This window comes from Petaurus breviceps, unplaced genomic scaffold, assembly GCF_028583685.1.
Source record: "Petaurus breviceps papuanus isolate PSGF00001 unplaced genomic scaffold, PetGlider_PUasm1.0 470, whole genome shotgun sequence".
In the NCBI taxonomy this organism is placed as follows: Eukaryota; Metazoa; Chordata; class Mammalia; order Diprotodontia; family Petauridae; genus Petaurus; species Petaurus breviceps.
Genome location: NW_027186350.1, coordinates 4,050,920 through 4,055,962, shown reverse-complemented (window position 1 = coordinate 4,055,962; position 5,043 = coordinate 4,050,920). Strand labels below are relative to the sequence as shown.

Genomic DNA, 5,043 nt, shown 5'->3' with positions numbered 1-5,043 from the left:
GTAGGGCAATTGAGGTTACGTGACTTGCCTAATGTCACATGCCTAGTTTTGTGTTGTGTCTGAGGTTGAATTTGAACTCAGGTCCTCCTGACTCCAGGGCCGGTGCTCTATACACTAAGACACCTAGCCGCCCCTGAGAACGTCCCTTTCAAGAAAGGAAAACAACAGGGTTTTAGAGAAGTCCTGTCATTGCCTTCATGAGGTCGTTTCTCCTAGCCTTTCCTCTGCCCCAACGTGTTCACGTCTAACCAGTTTAATATTTTTTTGTTTCACTCCGAATCAAGATTAGGGCTTTAGCTGATCTTTCCTAAGCCTTTTGGTAAGTAGATACGATAACAACATTCCAGGTAAAGTAGCCTCTCCTCGAATTCGGCCTTCTAACTTCTGTCCCTGCATTTTCTCAGGCCTGGAATTTACTCTCTAGATGTTTCCACCATTCAGAATCTTTATTTTAGTTCTGGTGCCATCTCGTATCTCTGAAGAAGTCCGGACATGGAAAAAATGCTAGCCCTGCGGGGCCATGTGGGTTTGAAACACTATATATGCGGTCAGAGTGGTTTGATGTGTTCGTTAGTTTTCTAAACTACTTTTCTTTCCTGTTCTTTGTTACAAAGGAGAGGTTGGCTGAGTAGAATTGAGAGAGGGAGAGGGACGGAGAGAGAGAGAGAGGATGATGATGGTGATGATGATGATGTAAAAACAAATAAATCAATAGAATTAAAATTTCAAAAATGAAGTGATTGGATTAGATTTCTAAAATTCTCTCCCATCTCTAAATCCTGAGCCCATGATTGGGAGAGGGGATCAGGATGGTGGAATTACAGACTCCCAATAATAATTTTTTCTAAGTCTCTTTTCATTGATTCTAGATTGACTGGAAATCACTGGAACTCAAGCCCCTTAGCACAAGCTATTGAGGTGGAAGGGACAGAAGGGAATTACACTGGCAGTCGCGGAGCCCGAGGCAGAACAAAAGGGAAATCCGGCATCCCGCCCATTCACCAAATACCACCTTTCCCTCCAGGATTTGAGGGCGGGTGTTTAGCAGCCCACAGTCTCCAGTGGGACGCCTAAACCTCAGCCTTGGCCTCACCCAGCCAGTCTCCCAGGCTTTCCCAGGCTCCCGAGAGACAGATCTGAGGCAAGTGGCCTTTGTCGCAAGGGCTCCAAGAGCACTCCAAGCCCCAGACTGAGCTTTGGCGCGGATAGGAAAAGGCTAGATTTTGCAGCTAAACAGCTCCGGGTTGCAGGGCTAATCTTTCAGCTTTAGCCCTTCCCCCCTGCAAACTTTGGGCTGTTGTGACGGAAGCAGGAAGCAATTGCGTAGGATACAACCCCCCCACCCCCTCTCTCCCTCCGACTTTGCAGGCAATCTTCCGCAGGGAACTGTTTTGGGGACTTTGCCACCCTTCTCAGTGACCGTGGGTATTCCAGCAACTAAGTTCTTCGTGCCCCAGGCTGTGGGCAGCATCAGGCTTTCCCTGGAATCCTTGGGCAAAGGTAACTGCGTCTCCATTCCTGGCTTTATAAAACCGCGCCCCCTCCCATCCCCAATGACACCCACTGGAATCTGAAAAGGAAGCATCCCTTCCCCCTTCCCTTGCCCCTCTTTCTCAGATCAGGCACCTGTCATTTCCAGGGGATCTACCACCACACTCCATTAATTGTTTATATTCTTAAGTTTTCATGTGGGACTAGGAGGGGTTATTGTATGAGTATGTGTGTGGAGGTGGGGAGGGGGTGGGGAGAGGGCGGGGTGGGGTGAAAATTTGTTTTGTCTGCTCTTAGGGGGCAGAACTAAGTACTAGGGGTGGAAGCTGTTAAAAGGTTGATTTCTACTCCATATGTGGAAAAACTTTTCTAAAAATTAAATCTGTCCAAAAGAGGTGTGGAAGATAGTGAGTTCCCTATCACTGGAAGTCAGCCGGCAGAATTTGGATGATCACTTCTCTGGGATGTCATAGTCAAGATTCCTGCTCTAATGTGATTTATACTAGAAAGTCTCTGAGGTCCCTTCCATCTAGATGCTGGGATTCTGCAAACTACTCCATCAAGCAACAGCAAGAATGACAGGAGTCTAGGGAGCAGAAGATCAAAGATTGCGACCTCGAAGAGACCTCTAATACAATGCCCAGAAAAGGAGCGGAGGCCTAGAATGGTTGTGACCTTCTTCAGGTCCTACAAATAGCAGCCTGTCAGTAGGCATTTATTAAGCACTTACTGTTAGTCAGGCTCTATGCTAAGCATCGAGGACACAAAGAAAGGTAAAAGACAGTTCCTGCTTTCGAGGAGCTCACAGTCTAACGGAGAAAGCAGCATGCAAATGACTATATGCAAATAAGATATATACAGGATAAATTAGAGGTAATCCACAAAAGGGAGGCATGAGAATTAAGGGGGGTGGGTTTCTTGTAGAAAGTGAAATTTTAAGTGGGACTTCAAGTAAGTGAGAAGATGGAGAGGAGGAGGTAAAGAAGATAGTCAGTGAACATTAGATGGAGTCTGGAGATAGGGAATCTTGTTTAAGGGATGGCAATGGAGTCAGTGTCACTGGATTGAAGAGTGTGAGTGTGTGTGTGTGTGTGTTGGGGGGAATGGGTGGTGGTGGTACAGAATGGTGTAAGACATAAAGGGCCAGGTTGTGAAGGGCTTCAAATGCCACTGGAATTTATTGAATGAGGAAAAGGTGACATGGTCAGACCTATGTTTTAGGAAGATTATTTTGACAACTGAGTAGAGAAAGGATTCAAGTAGAGAGAGCCTAGAGGCAGGGAGACCAACCAGTAGGCTATGGTTGTAGTCCAGGTGTGAGATAATGAGGCTCTGCCCCAGGCTGATGGCTGTGTTGGAGGACAGAAGGGGGAATAGACAGATGTAAACCAAAGAAAATGGACCCCACATGTAACAAGAGTAAGGCCCTTAGTATGGCCAGAAGAGAGGTGAAATAGACATTTCTAGCCTCTTCTCCCACCACCTTTCTCCATAGAAGACTTTCATTCTTGCCAGGAGGGGAGGTAGGAGGTTGGGGCCAAAGGCCACTCTGCAGTCTTCAGAGAGAGGGAGGTACCAGACTAATATTATACCTCTTTGCTTCCTTAAATACTGTTTATCGAGGGGATATGATCAAGTTCCATCTAACTTCTGATCATTTTGTCGTTTCGAGGAAAGAGGAACCTAGGCTCTATATCCAAAGTTTGATCCCTTTTCTACCTAATATGATTTCCATAATAAACATACATAGCATGAGTAGCAAAGAACCCCATTTTTCCAAATTGTAGCAAAACAGAGAAGATATACATAGGGGAATATATATCAGACAACAGAAAGTGAAGGAGCCCTCCCATTTGGGTTGAGATAACTCAGTTCAGCCAAGAGAAAGAGACCTAGATCTCACTCAAGGAGGAAGTTCAATGAAGTCCCTACTGCAGCAAGTTGGGACCAGGGACATGATGGAGACTACTAGCTCCTTTCATATCTTACCAGAGTCTTTTCCTTCGGCAACATGAAGTGAGGTTGACCTCTTTCATCTTCTCTCTGGAAGCCAGAAGTACCTAAAGTGACTCAACACCAAAAAAAGACTTGAAGCTTGACCGATCCCAAGGGGATTGGTTGCCTCAAGAGTCCTCACTAGGGACTGGTAAAGGCAGGATCTCTTTGCCTCTGGCCAACTCTACCCCACCCCCTAGCACTGGGCAGGGCATTCATCTCTACCAGTAAGGGTGAATCCTGTACCACTGGGCTTTCAGACAGAGGTTACGTTCACAGGAGATGTTATGAAAATAAATTCAACCAGATTTGGCCAAAGATTGGATGGGGGTGGGGTGGGGAAAGGGGTAGAATGTGAGAGAGAATAAGGAGTTCAGGATGCTACCTAGCCAGGATTTAAATCCAGTTCTGCTAAATCCTTTCCAGTTTACTTTCCCCTTTCTTCCTTCAGGGATTTCTCTTAAACCTCACAATGTTCCACTGATGTGTGCCTTCTTCCCAATAAGCTTTATAAGGAGATATGTAAAGAGACTTTCTGGCTCCTCAGTGCATTGTCATCAAAGAAAAGAAAAGGCTAAATGAGGGTCTGAGGTTAACAGGAAAATTTTAATAAGCATGTTTTTTCTTATCTAGCTTTTAGAGTACCCCATTCATACAGAAGCTAATAACTAAGTTATTGTCTATAAAATGCTTATTAAAAACATTTTTATGTATCATGGGTTTTTATACTGTGGGTCCAGTCATATATCTCACACCCTGTTATATTGTGGTATACAGCACATTGTAGTAATTCAATTCTCCAAACATTTATTACGCAGGTTCTTTTTAAGGCCTTGTTTACAATCTAATAGGAAAGAGAAAATATGCTCAAATATCTATGACTACTAAGACCTTCCTTTTGGCTTGAGTTTTAATCTGCTATTAAAAGGCAATGATTCTGTGGAGGTAACACTTAAAATTAATTCATTCGAAGGTATAAAGAATACTCAGATCTTTTCTGAATTCATTTCTAATAGAGATGATAACAAAGAGGAAAAACATTGAGGGAGACACTATGGTAGTCAGAGGATCAATCTGGATTTGGACCATCATTCTGTTGTCTGACATTTATGGGACCTTGGGCTAGTTACCTAACCTCTCTCTTCAATTTCCTGAGATGGAAAATGAATCTCTAAGGTTCCTTCCCAATGGAAATCCTGTGATCTAGAGGTGGGGGTGTCATAGAAATCAGAGATTGGGGCACCAAAACCAGGTTTTTCCCCCTACTCCAAAGCTTTGCTCAGGTCAGTTTCTACCTCATACTTAGTTCACTAATCCTTGCTTTTTAACAAGATAATAAATAACCAAGTAGCATCACTAGCAAAAGAGAAGTAAAGGAGATAAAATAAAAGGTCCAGACCTCTATTAGAAAGATGTGGCTTTGGCTGCATCTCAAGAGTAATATGCAGGATGGCATTGAGAAGGAAAAATTGCCAAAATTAAAACTTTACCTCCTCACCTGCAGAATGCTATCATCATCATCATCATCATCATCATCATCATCATCATCATCATCAT

At 43.9% G+C, this 5,043-nt stretch overlaps 1 protein-coding gene across 1 annotated transcript in view; it reads left to right on the top strand.

The window, feature by feature from the left end:
- Positions 1-1,071: 1,071 nt before the first annotated feature.
- The window catches only part of MANSC1 (MANSC domain containing 1), a 21,653-nt gene continuing 17,681 nt past the window's right edge, over positions 1,072-5,043 (top strand). Inside the window, exon 1 of the mRNA XM_069101498.1 lies at positions 1,072-1,500. The gene's annotated coding sequence lies outside the window, so the exon portion shown is untranslated. The remainder of the gene's footprint in view (positions 1,501-5,043) is intronic.